At 39.2% G+C, this 22,798-nt stretch overlaps 1 protein-coding gene across 1 annotated transcript in view; it reads left to right on the top strand.

Annotated features, from left to right (window-relative positions):
- BEND5 (BEN domain containing 5) overlaps positions 1-22,798 on the top strand; it is a 995,828-nt gene that overhangs the window by 946,246 nt on the left and 26,784 nt on the right. The gene's annotated exons all lie outside the window — the stretch shown is intronic.

A 22,798-nucleotide genomic window follows, 5' to 3' on the forward strand; every position in this document is an offset into this window, starting at 1 on the left:
AAGCCTTTTTATTATTATTTATTTATTTGCTTCATTTATTTGCTTCATTTCTATACCGCGTTTCTCAGCCTAATTAGGCGACTCAATGCAGTTTACACAATGTAAATTATCACAACAATAACAGTTAAAACACATCATACACAATAACAAAATACACAATTATTATCAATTCATGATGCCTCGATAACAAAGCAAAATCCATTCTCGTAATCCTTGTGCCATTCCTATGTTCAATTCTACCGTCTTCCTATGTTTAATTGCACTGATTAGCCAAACGCTTGCTCAAAGAGCCAGGTCTTAACCTTCTTCCGAAATGCCAGCAGCGAAGGGGCCTGTCTGATGTCAATGGGTAGGGCATTCCATAGCCAAGGGGCCACCACCGAGAAGGCCCTGTCTCTCGTCCCCGCCAACCGTGCCTGTGACGCAGGCGGGACCGAGAGCAGGGCCTCCCCGGAAGATCTTAATGTCCACGTCGGTTCATAGGTGGAGATGCGTTCGGAGAGGTAAGTGGGGCCAGAACCGTTTAGGGCTTTGTAGGCTAACGCCAGCACCTTGAATTGTGCCCGGTAGCAGATTGGCAGCCAGTGGAGCTGGCTCAACAGAGGAGTGGTATGCTCCCTGAGTGCCGCTCCTGTTAGCAACCTGGCTGCCGAACGCTGGACCATCTGAAGCTTCCGGGCAGTCTTCAAGGGCAGCCCCACGTAGAGCGCGTTGCAGTAATCTATGCGGGATGTGACCAGAGCGTGGACTACCATGGCCAAGTCAGACTTCCCGAGGTACGGGCGCAGCTGGCACACGAGCCTGAGCTGTGCAAATGCTCCCCTGGCCACCGCCGAGACCTGGGGCTCCAGGCTCAGCGATGAATCCAGGATCACACCCAAGCTGCGAACCTGTTTCTTCAGGGGGAGTATAACCCCGTCCAACACAGGCTATACCCTGTTCGGACTTTCGACTGACCAGGAGTGCCTCTGTCTTGTCTGGATTCAATTTCAATTAGTTCACCCTCATCCAGTCCGACACAGCGGCCAAGCACCGGTTCAGGACCTGAACAGCCTCCTTAGTAGTGGGTGGAAAGGAGTGACAGAGTTGGACATCATCTGCGTACAGATAACACCGCACCCCGAAACTCCGGATGATCTCTCCCAACAGCTTCATGTAGATGTTAAACAACATGGGGGACAGTATTGAACCCTGCGGGACCCCACAAGACAATGGTTGTGAGGACGAGCAGTTGTCCCCCATCAACACCTTCTGGGTACGACCCTCTAGGAAGGACCTGAGCCACTGCAGAGCAGTGCCACCAAGGCCCATTCCCGCAAGGCATCCCAGAAGGATACCGTGGTCGACGGTATCGAAGGCCGCTGAGAGATCCAGCAGGACCAACAGGGACACATTCCCCCTGTCGAGCTCCCGGCGGAGATCATCCACTAAGGCGACCAAGGCTGTCTCGGTACCATGCCCCGGCCTAAAGCCAGACTGTGCCGGATCCAGATAATCCGTGTCTACCAAGAATACCTGGAGTTGTGAGGCCACCACACGTTCCAGGACTTTGCCCAAAAAGGGGAGATTGGAAACAGGCCGATAGTTGACGAATTGAGTGGGGTCTAGTGATGGTTTTTTCAACAATGGTTTTATTACAGCTTGTTTTAAGCTGGCTGGAATTTTGCCTTCCCGAAGGGAGGCATTAACCACCACTTCCACCCACTCGGCCAATCCCCCTCTGGCCTCCTTTAGAAGCCAGGATGGGCAGGGGTCTAGGATGCATGTGGTTGCTCTCATTCCTCCAAGCATCTTGTCCACATCCTCGGGTTTCACCAATTGAAATGAATCCATCAAAATCGGACAAGCAGGTGCTCATGTAACATCCTCAGAGACTGCCGTTAACATGGTATCCAGGCCAGAACGGATCAAAGTGACTTTGTCCGCAAAGAACCGAGCAAATGCTTCACAGCGGGCCGTCGAGTTGTCAGGGTTCCCATCCGGAGTGGTGGGATTTAATAGACCTCTGACAACTCGAAACAACTCCGCCTGACGGTTCTTTGCGGACGCAATATTGGCCGCAAAGAAGGATTTCTTTGCCGCCTTTATTGCCACGGCATTTGCCCTTAGAAGGGCAACAAACCGTGTTCGATTTAACTCGCTCGGGTCCGAACGCCACACGCGCTCTAGTCTCCTCTTCCTTCGCTTCATCGCTGCCAGCTCCTCATTGAACCAAGGTGCTGGTTTAGCTCGGCTACTTGAGAGGGGACGTTCCGGAGCAATCGTGTTTATTGCCCTAGTCATCTCCCCGTTCCAGAGAGACACCAGGGCATCAACAGGATCACCAACCAAGGTGGCGGGGAAGTCCCCAAGAGCCGCCAGGAATCCATTCGGATCCATAAGCCTCCTTTACTTTATTTAGAAGTTACAGTTAAAGTGATATTCTGCTTCAGCAAAACCACACTAGTTAAACAGTTTGTTTTGGTGCAAACAATCCTATTTCCTTCACTTGATCTCTGAATTTATGTTAAATCAACTGCTAGTAAATAGCTTGTGTTTACTAGTAGCTGTCATCTTGGCTAATTCTTGGATAATTCAGACAGACAGCCAAGTAGAGATACATTTCATTTTGGGAAATATTGGGTTTATTGAAAATTAAGTGGGAGTAAGAAATGAAAAGTCTCTGGTAATGTTGGGAGTTTCCAGGAAATCAGGATGAAGAAAGCATTATGAGGATCTCCAAAATAAAATCAGTTTGTACAAAAGCAAACCCTGGAACTTTACATAGTTTTGTTCCCTCATCTGGAAGGTTTTATAGATAAGTTAAAATTTCATCCCTCAAGATGGATCTTTAAAAAATATATATACTATAATTTATTAATGTGTTCATATGGGAGGTATTGTGTTTATTTTGTTTTCCTGGGTTATTATGTTTTTGTTGGACTTTTATGTTAAGTTTATCTTTGCTGTTTTAGCCTTGTATGCCACTTTGAGAATATTGGGATGAAAATCAATCTATTAATCAAACAATCAATTAATCATAGTGGAGGCATCCTGTGTTGGCTGATTCATGCCAATTCAGGTTTAAATGGTCAGCTCAGCTTTTTGGGATGACAATGTGCTCCTTCTTGAAGATCAACATGTAGAGCTTGAAAATGCTTCTGGACTCAGAGCTACTCCTGAATGACCAGGGAATGCAGGTGGGCCAGAACATTTCCTCCAGCTTTTTATGGCATCTGTACATTCCTAAAAAAGTTGAACCTTGCCATCAGAATTGCATCTAAATTTAATTTTTATAACATCGGCTACTTGCTGCTGAATGATGTCTAGAAGATTCTGGTGATTCAGCTGAGCTGCTGCCCATTTTTTTTAAAGCAGACAGACCTGTAACATTTACCTAAATGATGTGGGTCCAGGATATCTTCACGTATCAGCCTACTGCAGTGTTCCCCAAAGCATTTAGGATGCTATTGGTTGTCCCTTGTGTTTTAAATGTTGTTAATGAGGACATAAAATGCAGGTTTCTCAGCAGGAGTGTGCTTGTGGAATGCAATCTTAAGAAAATTAGTATGCATACCTTTATCTTCACATGCAGTGAAAACTTTTTAAGAGGGCCTTTGATCTGAAGTTTCTGCTGTGCTATCATGCTTGTGGCTCTTTAATCATTTTATCCCTGTTGCTGGTTTTGCTGTTCAGTTTTTAAACTGTTCAGTTTTATCTATTTATTATTTTTGCTTTTGCTATTGTTTTCCATTTTGTAGGTCATTTAAAGGAAATCAGACTACAAGTCTTTTAAAAAGTAAAACAGAATATCTTGTTTCCTCAGTTATCAGAATGTCTCAGGGAGGTCTGCAAGTTCACCCAGAACAATCCTACAAACTTCAATATACATAGTTGAATCCGTACTTCTTTTTACTTATGTACGTGTGCAATGGCAATGACAGGGGGGAAAGCATTGTTATTCGTTTGCCTCCCCATCCTATATTTCTATGAAATGTAATAATGAATTAGTACATAAATGTTTAGCTTATATATACCACAGAACAATTTGCATTCTGCAGAGCTTAATTCTAAGGATCAGAATATCTCTATCTCCCTCTCTCTCCTTTTCTCTATCACCCTCCTTCTCCATCTCCTTTCTGCAAATCAATAAAATCAAATATAGCAGCATTTACACAGTGACACATATCACAAAACAATTCTCTATTTTTTTCTGTGTGTATCTACATGTGGGTGTATCTACATGTGTGTGTTTGTATATATGTGATTGGTTTGTGTATGTGTGTGTGTGTCAGTCAAAATGGTGTGAGTATACTTCTACATGGAATTTTATTGATTTGCAGAGATGGTATTTTTCTGTCACTGTGGATCTTTTAGCCTGTAAACTTTATTTCCAGTAAAGTGTGAAGCAATGTAATCCAGCAAAGCTGGCAGGTTATCTGCCATTGGAGGAAACTGACAGTTTCTCTGTCATTTTTCAAGCTCTTCCCATCCTCCAAGCTCTTTCTCTTTTACTGTGTGGGAGGATTGATTGCCAGGTAGCTCAGTAAATAGGTTGTGAAAATATCTCTTAAATGACTTGATACTACAGGTGATTTGAAGGAGGTGTGAAAACAGTGTCAATTAAGGTATGTGAATGTGTGTGTGTGTTTGGCAATGGTTTCTGAATACTTTGGGAAACAGAAGCACCTATCATTCAGAATGTTACACAGGAGGCACTTAAAGCGATACCATGAAAGTGCAGTGTAATCAATTGCTACTGAAAATCTTCAACTGAAATAGTGAACCTAGCAGATGTTGATGCCTTTTAACTCAAATAGTGTTGTGTTAGTCTGTCCAAACTGGCAAATGATCTAATCACTGACAGTGAAGTGTGGCTTTCTTATTTGAACCTGTTTGAACTAAGAAAACTGAAACAATTGTAGCCCGTCCATGTTCATGGCACAAAGTCCCGTCCATGGCACATTGGAGTAAAAATGCTGGTTTCCCTCATAAGAGAGCATTCGATGTTCTGGTCTAGTGCAATTGGCTGGACATTTTAAAATCACCATTCTATTTTCTCCTAATAAATCTCTTGCAGACTTGATTCAAATGTATTTGATTTTGATTTTTTATAGTAACAAACAACACTAAGTGTAATGAAATCTATTAGTCGTTTTGGTCCTCAAGTTATTTCATGTCAGTGTGGCAGCGGAATGACTATATCTTATTGCGTGACAGCAAATTATGGCTTCCAAGTTATGGGTGCACAACAGTTTTCAAATATTAAAGTATCAAGAATCTAAGTTGTAGAATTGTTTTCAAAGAAAGACTGTTCCTGGAATCATTGTGTGCCTAGTAGCTGACATAAACATTGTGTTTTGGATTGATTTCTGGTATAAGAAAGATTCTCAATGAGATTTGGTGCCAGAGATATGATTACCAGCACTCATGTGGATGTAAACATATTTTGGATATATTGTGTGTGTCCCAAAACCATGCTGCAGGAATTTGTTGCCAACCAAGTGCCAAAATGTACATATTTCGGAGATCTAGCAATAGATATCTCAAGGTTTATTCTTTATATTTGAAAAACTGACAGCCATGATGTTGTGATGGCCAGGTTTTCTGGAGCAGTGAGGAGAATTTTTTGATCTTTCCCTGAATTTCATTTTTCCAATTTTTTAAAAAAAATCACATTTGCTGGGAAAAATACATTTTGTTTTGTGCTTAATGTTGATGTGCAGGCACTCATCATGTTGCCATAGGCTTACCTGAAGGAGAAATTTAAAATATAGATAGGCGAGTTGTTCTAAATCAACAAAGCAGTTCTAGTAGTTTTATTCTCCACCAAGAATGATATTTTGTAAAGCTAATATGTCTTAATTGCCCATTTGATACTGAGCCACCTCCAAAATACTTCTGAATTACAGCAAGGTTAGTTAGAAATATATACTGCTAAAAAAAATCATTTACCCCCTTGCCACTATGTGTACTGCAGCTAAAATAAGAAAGGGAAAAAGAAAAGCCTAAGAATGTAGCAGCTGGCATCATTGTCCTTGGTAATTAGAAGCCCTAGTTCTACTATTGCAGTACTATCTTCCTCAGTACATAGTAAGAGCGCCATTGGATCAAACCAAAGATCTCTTATTTTCTCCTTGCTATTTTTCTTCTTTTTCTTATTCAGGCAAGACTTTCATGCTTTGGGAAACTGCCTCTGATACTTTCCTTAACTCTGCTTGTTAATCATATATATGTACCTTTGGGGCTTGGTTATACTTTTCTTGAACTATAATTTGCGTTAAGTGGCATGTTCATCATTGTGTATCATTGGAATCACAAGTAATTTAACTTAATTTAAGCTGCATTCAGAACCGTCCTCCATTGTGGCTCCCTCAACACTTCCCATCTTTGATGACGACTTAGGAAGACTGGTCTATGGGCCTGGGCTACTTTGGGAGGGGGAGGGTGCTTCACCTTGCATTTATTTTTATACACTATTAATCTATGGATTCTAGAGACCTTTATTTGTAAGATTTTGGAGCAAAAGGTCGGAGACCAAGAGCCATTGCACTTTTACTGCTAATCAAACTGGTACTTTAAGGCTTATATATTAATATAATATATTATAGTATTAATATATTACTGATGTGCTGTGCTAATAATATAATATTTTGTATACACATATAATAATGACAATAGTATTATAATGTAATACAATATAATGCTAATAACAATACAATACAAGAATTATGTATTTTATATTACATGTAATATTACTAATAATATTACAGTATAGTGGTATAGTACATTATGGGAATGTTTGGTACTAATATCATGCTAAACTAATTCTATAATATATTGTATTTACATATAACTTGTAAGCCACTATGAGTCCCCTTTGGGGTGAGAAGGGCAGCTTATAAATGTCACAAATAAATAAATAAATAAATTTCTGGCACACAAAAATCCCATGCAGGGAATTAATCATATGTGAAAACCCATAGGTTTCAGGTCTAACTCCCAACTACTCTTGAAATTAATTGCAGTCAATTCCTAATCTTTTCAATGCCACTAAGTTCAGCTGTTATAATATTTGCTTTTAAAGAATGCTGGGCTGGCAATAATGTGATTAGCCAAGCTTTTGAGATCCCAGCAGTTTTTCTGGGTCTCTTTTCTTTCACCCATTCATTAAAAGAAAGAGATAAGAAAATCCAATTCTAGATATAATATCAGCCCTGGTCCAATCTTAAGTAGGTAGTATAGGCTTGTTCCAGACACCAATGGACAGTTGACTGCTCCCAGTAAACATAACACAATTTATTGCAATTTTCCACAGTAGACATATGTTGATCAATATAAGACTTGGAATTTAACAAGCATGCAATTTCAATTAAACTGAATTACTGAATAGTATAGTCATCACTATACCCAGAGAAAAGATGTTCTAGCAAAAGAAACATCTAACCCTCCTCTATGTCTTCATGCTGTGATGCAGCTGGTCTGTGAATTAAAAAGTAAGCATTAGCTTTCAACTTTCATCAACACTTAATTCTTAAGCAAACCATGCCATTAAGGTAAATTGTTTCTCTTCCTCCCCCCCTCTCCACCTCATTTTCCTCAGGCTTTATTACATTTTTTACAGCATAAAGAAGGGATACTTGTTACAAATGCCAGGAAATGTACCATCTATTCGATGATATATTACTTAATACCAAATTCTGTGGTCCATAACTAATAATACTCTATTGTTTTGCAGCCACTCTGACTGCAGTACAAAGACAGTGTCACAGATATCCACATTCCCAAGTGTAAACTATTATGCCTTTGTATTTCCAGATCAATATATTTCTTACAAAGTGCAAGCAAACATCTAGTCTGTCAGATATCCTGTGTTTCCTGGAAAGATCTGATGTGAAAAAATGTAACCACTTTCTGAAAACCCAGAAATGGCCATGCTGGGGCAGCTGCATGGCTTACAAGATGAGTTTTCCTCATTGCATGGTTGAAAGAAAAGTCTGACCTACACAATGATTGAAAAAGTGAGTTGTGGTAGAATGAGCCAGACTTAGGACCTCATCACATGGAGGTCCTTAAACCGGGGTACAGCAGGGGAATATATTGTGTAGTGGGGCAAATCCACCGGACAGCAAGGGGAAATGGTGTTAACATCACTCCCTTCTCCATCACATGGAGCAAACTGCTGCTGCCCAGCTTAGGTAATGATAACACCAGAGGTGGCGCTAGGTAATTTTCAACGGCAAGCAAACAGTATTTTGGCGCCCCCAACCAATCACTGATATATATTTTCTGTTCGTTGTGGGAGTTCTGTGTGCCATATTTGGTTCAATTCCATCATTGGTGGAGTTCAGAATGCTCTTTGATTGTAGGTGAACTATACACCTCAGTAACTACAACTCGCATATGTCAAGGTCTATTTTCCCCCAAGAGCGCCTCAAGAGCACCCCTGGGCAAAATCAACTATACTGCAAATGCTTACTTTGCGTAATGGGTTGAGCCGCCCCTGGATAACACGGGTAGCTGCCTGTGTTCTCAGGGCTCTGTCCTACGATGCTGCCAGGAAGTGGCCCTGCATCATGTGATGGACTTCATCCTGGCTCTATCTGGAAACATCTTAGAACAGGGCAAAAGCCCCATGTGCTAAGATTGTTACTCATCATAGCTTGCTAACAGGATACAATTTTTTATTTGGGTGAATGTGGTTATAGATTTCCCTTCACAGTCCACAAGAAGATAGGAAGAAGTCGCAATGTGTACATTCTTATTCCCCTCTTTTACCCAACACCTAAATAGAGAAAGATTTACATATGCAAATGTGACTACAGATGCAGCTGGGAGCATTGCATTTTTTGTCTCAAGACAAATTCACACTTCTGTCATTATAACAGCAAGTGGTATATTCATGCTTGGTTTAGTGGTGTGGAAAAAAGCAATCAAAGACCAGCTATTATTAGAGATGGGCAAGGTCCCCTATGATTAGCTCTGAAATGCCAGTAAATGAGGAAAGGAGAGGAGAAAGAAGTCCTTCCTCGTTTCCCTGCATCCTGCTGGTGCTGCTCTTATTAAGACTGCTTACAAGAGAAAATGAGAGGAGTTTGCTTGGTGGAGGCAAGCAACTAGCAGAAATTACAGGGACTAGTAGTGATGAAATAGCAAGGGAATAAATGGGCAATTCTTCAGATTTTGGCAAAGCAAATTTATTTTAATCTCCCAAATTCTTCTCTAGCTCTGAAATTGAGGTGATAGAAGTTCATTGCTATCTGTACCTCTCATAATATATACAACATTCTTTGCGTGCAAATGCACTATGAAATCTTTCAAAGCATTATATAACTGGAAATGACAACTGGAACGGAATATGGACTACGAGATTGGTTATGATTCTACAATAAGACGGAGCGGATTATTTTAGTGTAATTAGATGATTGTGTATTAGTGATATGTTGGTTTTTGTCGTCGTAGCTTATTGTAAAATGTGTTTTTTATATGTTGTACACCGCCGCGAGTCGCCCTAGGGCTGAGAGCGGCGGTTAACAAATGCAGCAAATAAATAAATAAATAAATTATTTGAATTGGCACCCAGTTAGACAATATTTTCCCCTTTTTAAGAATTTCTTAAGGTTCATTTATGTGACCAAATGTTTGATAGCATCATGGTTTGTACAGGTACCAGTTCTACATTTTGACTATAAAATGCCAATAATGCCTATATTGCAATCCAAATACTCCTAGTACAATACAGTTCTTACCCCCCCCCCCCCTCAAATGTATGGTATAAAGACAATCCAAATTGATGAGTAGTAACATCAGACTGGCAACAAATATCCGCCTAGTCAAAGCCATGGTATTCCCTGTAGTAACCTACGGATGTGAGAGCTGGACCTTAGGGAAGGCTGAGCGAAGGAAGATAGATGCTTTTGAGCTGTGGTGCTGAAGGAAAGTTCTGAGAGTGCCTTGGACTGCGAGAAGATCCAACCAGTCCATCCTCCAGGAAATAAAGCCCGGCTGCTCACTGGAGGGAAGGATACTAGAGACAAAGTTGAAGTACTTTGGCCACATCATGGGGAGACAGCAAAGCCTAGAGAAGACAATTATGCTGGGGAAAGTGGAAGGCAAAAGGAAGAGGGGCCTACCAAGGGCAAGATGGATGGATGGCATCCTTGAAGTGACTGGACTGACCTTGAAAGAGCTGGGGGTGGTGATGGCCGACAGGGAGCTCTGGCGTGGGCTGGTCCATGAGGTCACGAAGAGTTGGAGACGACTGAACGAATGAACAACAACAACATCAGGCAATGGCAAACCTCCATTGAACTATTTTTGCCAAGATAGCCCTATGATAGTGTTGCCTTAAGGTCACCATAACTCAAAAATGACTTGAAGGCACACAACATACAAACCTGTGTTAATTGATTTGGGACTCAGTTGCTCTCTTTTGGTTTTATAATAGTATTGGCTGTTCTTGTCTTAGTGAATTTCATTGCAGCTCAACTTATTGTTTTATTATTCTGCAATAAGCAACATTTCTGATTCCAAACAACGTATTTTGAATAAATAAATAAATAAATAAATAATGTATTATGGCATCAAGGAATGTTGGGTTTATCAGGTGCAAAGCAACTGTCATCTCCAGAGCGTGGAAACTTTCCTTTTAGCTCATGTCTGAAAAATTATACTTTTTTTAATTCCAAAATTTTGCAGATTTCATATTTGGAATAAAAAGAATATGTGGTTTAAAAAAATACTTGTGGGAGGAAGCAAAGGAGACAGGCTCCTCATCCCAATTCTAATCCAATATGTAATCATTGTACTATATGGTTCTGGATCCATGCCTTGAATGTCACCTGATCTTCTGAATAATGGTTTCTACTTCCACAGTTTTAAGCCCCTTTCCCAAGGCTAGAGGGATCTTAGCAAATGGGTATGGGGGCCACGTAATGCAAATGAATACTGGACAGAAGTGTTCAGGATTTGCTTGAAGCTGAGCTTGTTTGTGGTCCCTTCTGCTTTTCCATTTACCATGGTAGCAGACACTGTAAATTCAAGTGTGAAGGAACCATGCCTGAGCAATTATCTTCTGTCACAGGAGTTGCAATCTGCATCATTAGCCAGACATTAATGTTGGCAGAAGAACAAGACAAGAAGAGGACGTGTTTAATATAAACACTAGGAAATGGCAGCAAGCCTAAGTATGCATTTTAACCCTCTTCGTTCTTTTATTATCTCCCCATTTGGCTGAACTTAATAGAGTTAAATAATACATGCAGCATAATTAAAGGGACACAATACAGATCCCTATATCTGTCTATTTTACAATATTGTTCCAATATAAGTGCCCTTGGGTTCAAGGCAAAAACAGCCAATGGTTTAGTTTTGTTGGATAAGAGCTGGAGATTTGATACAGGCATTGTTTTCTGTGAGTACAACAGTCCTTTTAGTTAAACTGATTTTGATAGCACAGTAAAAACCTGTGAATGAAGATGCGAATGTGGTAAGCAAACATGCCCTGAGCAATAACACCTCCTCTACTGTATTATCTTTGACTCTCAGAAACAAAACTGTCAATCCAAACATCAGTAGCTAGTCTGTCACAATAAAATCACTGCCACAATTAATGCCAGCTCCTCTGAAATATAAGGCATTGTATGATACAGCGCAGCTGCTTTCTCCAAGTGTTTCCTACTTTTTACAGAGCCCAGGAGAACAGCAAAGTGGCAATTATAGTATAGGAATATGTTTTTCTTAGAAAAGTAGAACTGGAGGGAAACAGTGACTGAAGCAAATATTTGTGAATTTGACACAGCAATTGAAGAATACATGGTTTCATGAAATTGCTGCTTCCCTGATTCTTTTCTGAATCTTCAGCACATTAACTTGGGAATACGTTCTGTGTTTTCTGATAAGCATAGGAGGTATTGTTCTCTAGCATCAACCCCCCCCCCCCCCTCGAAATGGCATGGGGCATCTTTTAAGCTTTTATGCTAACTTTTGAACAAACTTCCTTTGGGGTTTTACAGCATATTCTTGGTTATTTTGTCTTTTCAATTAAAAATCAATGAATTGAAACTAAACATTTGAATTAATAAAAATTATTGTTGTCATTTCAAGCCAGGGCTATTAAAGGAAATTTAAAATCCCTATTAGCATAATTTATTTGAATGGAAATTGGCATGGAAGTCATAAGAGTAAATGGCAGACTGTTGCCTTAACAGTTTTAGGGATTGGGGCACACCGACCTAAGAATCAGAAGAGCACTTTCAGCTTATCATAGTGATACTGAAAAGCAACTTATATATGTTTCTTTATGACATGTGACCATGGTAAGGAGAAGAGCAGTGTCTTATTATTTTAGTTTTACCACCTTTACTACCTACAGAACATCTCATCCCCTTCTCAAACTAAACTGGAGTGTACAGTATTCCTTTGCAACACCTTTTTAATGTAATGAAACAGAGTACTTTCATGTATATTTGCTAATACTTTAAAGTCTGTATTTGCTTTAAAGAGAATTTGACTGTTGGAAGAAAAATAACAATGTGGGGAACAGCTGAAGATGTGTTGGATGAAAATGAAAGGGCATGGGCAATTACAGTGTCAATGGGGGCAGTGAACCACTTCTGGAATTTAGTCTGAACTGTAAAAGAACTGCCCAAGGTGTTGAAACCTATTTTCCCCAAATAGGTTTGGCAACATGGATAGCTTCTTGAAAGTTCAGGCTAAAGTATGGACTGTATTTACTACTCTATTTCCATCAGAGGCAAACATCTCCCCTAGTGAAAATCATTTTCCAAGTCAGAGAGAATTTTAGATGAGATAAAGGTTCATAGGAAACTGCAAATGTAAGATGAAGAAGGAGTGGGGAGGAGAGATGAGAGAGCTTGAGAGAGAGCTTGAGAGAGAGAGAGATTAATCCCTCTCTTGAATGCGAAGAGTGTTTGAGACTGACAGATGGGTTGTAAATACTCAAAACCAAGGACAGGAGCTGGGAAAAAGACAGTTTTGTGATTGAAGTGTGATTGTGATTGAGGTAGTAGGCTTCTCAACCAAGGTGACTGTTTTTGCACTGGGGTGGAAGCAGACATGAAGGGGGGAGAGAACTCTACACAAGGGTACTGCACTTCACATCAGCCTAGACTGGGACTGAAGTTTTAGACTTGATAAGTGATATCCAGGTCCCCGTGGGCCTCTACTGGCAGGGTCAGATTCAGTGCCTGCTTTCTAAGTGAGACATCGGAAGGAAACAGAATGGTAGTGAAAAAAAGACTCTTTAGTCCTTATTAAAATTATTGAGCTGTCTTGAAGTGGTGAGCAAAGTAGCCATGTGACTGGCAGTTAATCACTTTATGGTGAAGTGTGACTGATGCTGATAATAACAACAACCACAACTCTTCAATAGCAAATCAACCAGAAAAGTCTGTATTCTAAGAAAAAAAAAAGAAAAGGCTGGGAAAACATCTTAGATCTAGGAGAACAATTTCAGTACAGTTTCTTTCAGAACAAGATTCTCTCAGCTCTTCCAGTATCGAGCAATTATTTCATACAGATGTTAAAATGTGTGTTGGGCAGTTGGAGACAAGGCATAATAATTTCTTTCAATGTGGCAACATAGATATATAAAAGGTGTCCCAAAACAATTTATGCACCCTTAACAGCTTATAATTGGGGGGGGGGGGGGGGGGAGAGAGATTGCAACATTTTCTTAAAACATAAACACTCTTTACAGGTTTAAAGATTCCAGTCGTAGAGAAGTGTTATGAAATTACAAGGGAAACTTTAAGTGATATATGCAATTGTGGGATTCAGTAAACATTGCTGTGCAGGGACAACAATTTTAACATCTTACACAAGTTGATAATTTAAGATGCAATTTGAACCTGATTAAATTATCGTTATAACATGTATTTTTCAATATGAATGTATTTACTGTAGCCTTCAAATAATTGCCAAAGCTACTACTAGCTGTACAAGTGTGTACACATTTTAAATACACTGTAGTAATTTAAAATGTACTAGACATTTTGCAAAATAATTAACCCCTACCCAATGGCTAATTATTTTACAAAATGTCTAGTACATTTTAAATTATGGTAAAGATCTGCCTAGTCAAAGCCATGGTATTCCCTGTAGTAACCTACGAATGTGAGAGCTGGACCTTAGGGAAGGCTGAGCAAAGGAAGATAGATGCTTTTGAGCTGTGGTGCTGGAGGAAAGTTCTGAGAGTGCCTTGGACTGCGAGAAGATCCAACCAGTCCATCCTCCAGGAAATAAAGCCCGACTGCTCATTGGAGGGAAGGATACTAGGGACAAAGTTGAAGTACTTTGGCCACATCATGAGGAGACAGCAAAGCCTAGAGAAGACAATTATGCTGGGGAAAGTGGAAGGCAAAAGGAAGAGGGGCCAACCAAGGGCAAGATGGATGGATGGCATCCTTGAAGTGACTGGACTGACCTTGAAGGAGCTGGGGGTGGTGACGGCCAACAGGGAGCTCTGGCGTGGGATGGTCCATGAGGTCACGAAGAGTCGGAGACGACTGAACGAATGAACAGCAGCACCCAATGGCTTTTATCTAGAAACAGAAACTGAATGTATTGGTGGAGGGGGGGGGGGACAATAGTTAAAGAATTTTGTGTGAGTGTATTTCTTGTTTGGTTTACTTTAGAAATTGAAAGCTGTCTACTGACAAGTCAAGCCTACAGGTGTGTCCTGTTGTGCTAAAAAGGACTTGCTCTTGGATGGCATCCTGGGAAGGATTTTGCAGAAATTTAGTTATTCTGAATTTGATAGTTCTTCTATCTCCTGAACCTTGGGACTATTAGGTGTCAAATTTCAAAGCTGCATTAAGAAAAATCATACCCATTCCGCTGTTTTTCAGTTGTGTATTGTTATTTAACCCTACTCTTGCTGTATAGGTCAAATATTCTAGAATACTTGGTATTGAAATGTGAAAAAGAAACTAGATAGTGAGAGTGACAAACATAAAATTAAGAGAAAAAATCAAAAGGTATCAACATTTTGATTTTCCTTTCTTGCTCAACATGACTAATATTATAAAATCCTACATCATCTTGGTTATGGTGGTGGTATGTGTGTGTACCTTCAAGTTTTCAGTTTACCTATGGAGATCCCAAGAATTTCATATTTTTGTTTGACAAGGAATAGCCTGAAGCATCTGGTATTTATTGGTGTCTCCTATACTAACCAGGAGTGACTCTGCTTAGCTTCCAAGATCAGATGGTATTTGATGCCATTTATTGGCAGGGGGTTGGTCTGGATGGCCCATGAGGTCTCTTCCAACTCTATGATTCTATGATTTTGGCCCCATATTGGTGGAATCTCACAGGTCATTTGGAAGTGTCTCCTGAATTAGGTAAATTAGTTCTCACCTGTTTGGCCAACTAGGAATTGTTATTCAAAAAGTAACCTTTGAATGCTATCTAACTGAAGTGTGAGGCATGCATGCATGTTCAACCATAAGGCCCCAGTCAGACTTGAGGTTTTGCTCTGGAATCCCAGGAAATTTCCTTGCAGTTGTGTTCACTGCATAAATGTTTGCACAATAGTTTGTTGACCTGATGGTAAGTGTCTTACCTTGGTTGCTTTCCCCCTACTTCTCCTGGGCCCACAGAAACTGGCCTAGTTCCAATCACAAACAAGTTTGTGCAATTTTAATTTGAAATGAAACAATAGGATACTTGCGTAGAGCTCTCTCCTGGTTTCATTCCATGAGACTACATTAGCCACAGCTAGAGCAAACTGACTCTGTCATTCAGCCTTTTAATCTTCTCCAGTTCCAGTTCAAAATAGTCCTTTAGTTCAGCTTGCTTATGCTTCCCTCCTCTTGATTGCTTTCTGCGCTTTCTTTATTTGCCCATATTGGCTTGCTTTGCCACAAAGTGTATTTATTGCTTGCTGGCACACATAAATGCTCAGACATACATTCAATTACCTTTGAACAATTTCCATTTACTTTCTGGTTTTTTGTTTTCTCCCATTCAATTTCACCCCAGCTACGGCATTCTTCTGAATGTGTTCGAATGACACATTCTCTTTTTCTAGCTCTTCTTTAATTAAGTGCTCACACTAAATTCTGGTCAGTAGAATTCAGATGTTCTCCTATTGTCTGTATATCTTTTTCTGGGACTGTAAACTTGCCCAAAAGCACGCACAAAGGTACTATGGATTTAGCATGAACTTTTTTCTAATGTTTATCTTTGCATTCTGATATGTATAGCATTGTTAACCTTCTTCTTAAAAATTTGTTAAAAGAATGGGCAAACAATGAACTTTGCAGAGCAAGCAATGGAAAGAAAATGTTTTCCATCCAGGAACCTCAGAATTCTCCTGCTGATATATTTTCCCATACTAAAATCAAAATTGTCTGGTTATTCTACTAAGGTTTACATTCTAATTTTTTGTTTATGCTTACCATTCCTGATCCTAAATCCTAAATAGGGTTTGTCCTCTAACATCATTGATTGTCAGCAAGATAACACTAAGTCATGTTAAGCAGATGTTCCTTGATTAATCTCTCCCCCTCCCCCCCCCCCCCGAATGTACATACCTCTATATTTACAGAATTGAGGCTTCTAGAGCAGACCTAGACTATTTCTAACTTATCAAGTTGAAGGCCATGGAAATCATTATGTTTTATAGTTAGACAAGGGACACAGAGGTTTTTTTAAGGGTGATAATAGATAGCTGGTGAGTTGGGGTTCATGTTGGGTTTTGAGCTTCAGTATTTTCCTTAGTTTTAGATAACCTTAATCTTTAGTTACTAGCATTAGCTTTCATTGATGTAAGTCTGCAAGACTTTTAGTATCAACTTCTTTCTCTCAGTCTCAAAGATGCTACAAGATCCCTTTGTATACTGAATCAGACTGTTCTGTTTTTGAATTTTGTCTTAATTATTCACATGCATGTCAAGATGCACCAATATATTTTTGAAGCAAAGAAAATAAAGAATGAAACATATGATCAATTACTGTGGATTTTAAAGTCAATTTGAATGAACAAGGTTCTGAGTTACAACAGGGTTACTGAAAAACAAAAGTTGAATAGCATACTTGAGGCAAAGAGAAAGGTAGGAGTAACCATGTTGACCTTAACATCTAAAACACAACTTGGTTGACTTAATAATGATATCAGTACTTTGAGGTTCTGAAGGTTTTTAAAACTATAATGCATTTTGGATTTGCCTATATCTTAGGTAAACAGTGGTGCGAAACAACACAAACATCAAAAAAATCCTAATAAGGACTGAGGATGCTTGCTCTCCACTGAATACAAGGAACAGTGAATGGAATAGAATATCCAGCAAGAAGATATGGCTGGCTGGAATACTGAGTTGGAGCATTCTATCTCACAGTACTCAAGCTCCCAATTGAGTGTGTTTGTATTGACTTATTCAGGTATTTTGAAATTATATTTGTGGAAGACTCACGGAACTGTGTTTTCCTATAATTCCACAAAGCATGGTTCCTCCCATACTACTTTGTTGGTTTGGTGCCACTTATAAGTAAGGAAATCAGCACTTACTGACATTTCCTCAGGACCTTATCATAAAGACCATTGAAATCACCATGGATCATGGCAAATCCAGTGGTGCCCATCGGGGGGGACGGGGGACATGGAGAAATGGAGAACCCTTTGCTCCACTCCCCACATTGCCTGACTCAGCAGTCCCCATTCCTTGGGGAGAAGCATCAACCACCCAGATTCCCTTCATTGTTGCTGGTGTGACATGAGAAGGCTCCTGTGTTGCCACAGTGGCAACATACACCAGTTCTGCTATAGTTTACCTACAGAGTCCTACTGGAAGTTCCTCTGTGTGATGGGATGGGAGCCAGCAGGCTCTGTGGATAAACTACAGTTGAACTGGCGTATTACACCAAAGTAAGCCCCATCTGATGAGATTATATATCTGTGCCTGGCTCATGATAATTTGCCTCATGGAAACCTTTTTTTTTTTTTTTTTGCTCTCCCTGTCCTAACATTGCCTTCTCATTTAATTCTCTTTCCAGATATACAGGTGTTTGGACCCAGAATAGTAATTAATCTGCTTCAGTGTGGCATAGAAAGGATATATCAAGTTTCTATTTTATGATGAACTAGATAATTTTTTATAATGAAAACATTGACTGAACTATTCAGCTGAACCACAGTAATCCTTTGTCTAGAGAAACACTATATTTAGTTTGCTAGTCAGGACACTGGTAAATGTGAATTTGCCCTTGAGATGCCTTCCAAAAGCTGCAACACTGTCACATGTAAAAATGCAAAGAAATTACTTTTAGCTAACTGGATTTGGTCAAGTTTTCCACACCATGATCACTTATGCTGATGTTAGTGGTGGTAGTGAAATGTGTAACTATGCTTCAACAGTCCTGTGCCTAATGGCATCAAGCAGGCAAAATTCCATGGTTGTTTCCTTCTTTGTCTTTTCTACTCTTGCTTTATCATCTACAGACTGATATTCCCAGATGTGACTCCACTTCTTTCCAAATATATCTTCCTGTATTCGTTATGTCACCAATGGTAGCAGACATGTCTTTGTCTCTTTCTTAATGTAATTCACTTAACAGACACCATTGTCTTCACTAAAGATCCTCATAGTGATCATGATAATGATTCTACTCATCAGCTTTCTCATAGAATAATAGGTACTTTCTGAATAAAACCACCAATTCCAGCTGAGATACAGTATACTTGTATATGCTGAAACTTTAAATTGGTCCTGGTTGTTTTTAACCCACATAAAAAATCCTTATTGTAAATGAATATCAGAAGACCGCATATGATGGAAAAGAGATATCATGGATATTGTGAAGGAAATCATTGCAAGGAGGGTCATCCTATTCTTCACCCTCATGTGCATGGTTTTGACCTTCCCTATACAAAAAATAAAATTATCTTACCCTTTCCATTTGCTACATATTTGGATCAAGAGAATTGCCAAATTCCTAACCTCTTAAATTATATTCTCTGCTTGTTTGAAATGAAATATTTCAATCAGTCTACACATCTCCCCATACTGAATAGCTCCACATGCACTAAATAATATCTGTGCTGTCACACGCTGGGCCTGAAATAATGTCTGTTTACAGGACGTGCCTTCTGTAAGCCCAACGGGATGCCGGAGTGCCTCAGTTGAAGGGCCCTTTAGATTTCCCAACACAAAGTTCTATTGAGGCTCAAAATAAATTCAACAAAGTTCTTTATTTGGGTTAAATCTTCAAACAAATGAATTAAATGCTTTATAACCTTGGAATACTGGTAGCTTTCTCAATCTGCCAACAAGGGGCAGGCAACTGGTGGTAAACTGTTCTTTTCTTCCTTAGAGAAATCTTCTGACCCCTCCTTGGGCAATCTTTCTTTACCTTGCTGGCGTGAGGCCCCAACTCCCGGCTCCAAGCTACTTTAAGGTAACCCGAGAGGTCCTTTACCAGACACGATTTCTGTAGATCTGCCAAGCTGAAAGGTGTCCTTTAGATTACTCCACAAAGGCTGTAGGAACTGTCCTGTTGCCCCAGCAAAGGCTGGCTGTATTCCCCCAGCAAAAGCTGTGGAACTATTCCTTTACTCCCCCAGCAGAGCTGTGAGTAGTGAAGCCTTTGTGCAGGTGGGGTAGAGAAACCCACTTGTCCTACTGTTAGGCTCCAAACAGTGAGACTGACCAAAAGTCCTCCTTTGCCTCCAAAACCCTGGGAAAAGGACGGGTCTAAAGACTCAAACGATGATTGCCAGGTTGCTGGCCCTATGACTGCAACTTGGGGAAGCTACCTGATTGCAAAAAGCATGGCTTAAATAAATTCATACAAACTAACAGTGCAAGAAAAAGAGGTTCAAATCTCCTGGCACTGCTGTGCCAGCACAATATCTAGTGCAGTTTTCTGCAATAAAGAAATAAATACGTCTGAATCTACTGTATCCTACTTGATCTCTCGACTTTAAATCATTGCGGTTTGCACTGAGCTCAGCCAAAATACTAAACACACCAGAGCATGACTATTACTTAGGGACTGTAAGTCTTTTGTTTTTAAAGATACATCAGAGACTGCCATCCTTTTTCTCAGGGGAGCTCATGACAGAGCTTGCTGGTTCCTTGCAAGCAAATTGGCTTCCATTCCACTTCACCTGTTCTTATCTTAAGATTTTGTTCTAACATTGGCTTCTCAATATTTCTGAGAAAGTGAATGGCCATCTATTTGTTAAACCGAAACCCTCTATTTGACAGGGGAATAATTTAAGCAATGAGGTGGCATTGTTATTATCCAATTACAGTATAATGCAATTTTCAGTGGAAGAAAATGTGGAAACTTTTCTCTTTGATTCATTCTAGGTCTAGGATTTCCCTACATTTTTCATTCAGACTATTTTAATTTAGCTTAGTGAATCAAGTTGCATTTACTAAAGTATTCCTCCCCATTAGTTTGCGATGTGTTGTACTGTTGTCTTCCATCAGGCAGAACATCTAAACATTGTTCATGATTTTTAAAGTTTTTTTTTTCTTAAGTGTTCAAGAGCTAGTGACAGTATAAGAACATGCTTAGGTCCACTTTAGCTCTTCACTGCAGAAAAGGAAGAGTACTTAGTCTACCTCCTTGTATCTTTCTGTCAGGTCCCTTCTACATACAGTGCCATATAAAATCCAGATTATATGCTTTGACCTGGATTATATGGCAGTGCAGACTCATATAATCCAGTTCAAAGCAGATAATGTGGATTATCTGCTTTGATAATCTGAATTATATCACAGTGTAGAAGTGGCCTCAATTGCCTCACATGGAGAGCAATTTTCTGAAGAAGTGAGCCTCCCTTATATGTGAAGGCTCTGGATTGCATAGGAAAACTTGCACATGTAGGGAGCTCTTCTCTTCAGTATATGATAATTATAAGAAGAGAAACACAGAGAATTTTCTCATTAATAGAGTTTTTGTACATATTACATGAATATTCAGTATGAAATTTCAGTAAACTCCAGATAGTGGAATCAATCAGATTGGGCTTGTGACAGGCAACTGCTTGCTGAGCCCTAGCTGGTGAGTAGGTGAGTTAAACTGCATCTTATAATGCTTACTGAATGCAAATGTCAGTACTTCTGAGTAAAAATGTTAACTGAAAAGGCCATCTAGTCCTACTACCTGCCTTGCAGAAATACACAGGTAAAGTACTCCTGAGAAATGGCCTCTGCCTAAAGACCTGAAGGATAGTCCACCACTCTCTGATGCATTCTATTGTCAAACAGCTGTTACTGATGTGACATGTTTAGAAGAAATCTCTTTTCTTGCAATTTTAATCGACTGTTTCATGTTCTAGATTTTGAAGTTACAGAAAACAAACTCCATTTTCTGCATGACATACCTTAAGATATTGAGCCCCCGGTGGCACAGTGGGTTAAACCCCTTTGCTGGCAGGACTGAAGACTGACAGGTCGCAGGTTCAAATCCGGGGAGAGGCGGATGAGCTTCCTCTATCAGCTCCAGCACCTCATGCGGGGACATGAGAGAAGCCTCCCACAAGGATGATAAAACATCAAATCATCCAGACGTCCCCTGGGCAACATTCTTGCAGATGGCCAATTCTCTCACAACAGAAGCGACGCTCCTGACACGACAACCCCCCCCCCTTAAGATATTTAAAAATGGGTGTCACGCCACCTCTCAATCTTCCTTTCTTCAGATTAACAATCCCAACTTCCTAAGCCATTTCTTACAGGACTTGGTTTGCAGACTTTTTACTGCCATGGTTGCTTTCCACTAAACACATTCCAGTTTGACAATATCTTGTGTTGTGGTGGCCAGTAGGCCTGGGTAACAACGCAAAAATTTGTTTCTAAAATCGATTTGTAATTGGGGTGTTTTTTGTTTCGATATTTAAAATAATTACAAAATTTTCCCTTAAAAAAGTTCAGTATTTACGAAATTTCGTAAATATTTACGAATCGATTCGTTAAGATGGCGGACCCCCCGCGCATGCGCAAACCACTTCCGAAGCTTCGTTATTGGTGCGGGGGCCGATTCGTTAAGGTTATAACGAATCGATTCGTTAAGATGGCGGACGCGATTTGCGCATGCGCAAAAACGACTTCCGAAACTTCGTTATTAAATACGAATCGATTCGCTATTAAATTAATAACGAATCGATTCGTTAAAATGGCGGACGCGATTGCGCAATGCTAAATGCTCTATAAACAAAATCATTTCATAAAATAAATCAAATAAAATAATCAAATAGAACAAGATATTAAGATATTAAATAAAAAAGTAATAAGATAAAGTAGCCAAAACTGAGTCAATTTAATAATATAATGAAATAAACAATAATATAATAATAAAATTTAAATAAATAAAATATAAAAAATAATAAATAATAATAATAATAAATAATAATAATAAATAAAATTATATAATATATATACAATATAAAATAAAATAAAATAATATAATATAATAATATATTATTATATATATTATATAAATGAAATAAATAATATAAATATTTAAATAAAATATAATTAAATTTATAAAATATTTATAAAATATAATTATAAATAATAATAAAAATAATATATAAAATTAAATTATACATTATTAATATATAAAAATAATGTTATTATAAAAACTTAGAAAGTAAATATAAGAAATAAATAAAGAAAAAGTAACAAAAAGTAACAGAAATTGCACTTTGAAAAAACTCTGAAAATTATCTGGGAAGTATTGCATACATACTAATTTCTGTAGCAGTATTGCAAGTTAAGTAAGAAGCACTGTATTACAGCACTTTGTGTTGGCAAAAAGAGCGCACTGGTTGGAACTACACAAA

The sequence above is a fragment of the Anolis sagrei genome, chromosome 4, assembly GCF_037176765.1.
Source record: "Anolis sagrei isolate rAnoSag1 chromosome 4, rAnoSag1.mat, whole genome shotgun sequence".
Lineage (NCBI taxonomy): Eukaryota > Metazoa > Chordata > Lepidosauria > Squamata > Dactyloidae > Anolis > Anolis sagrei.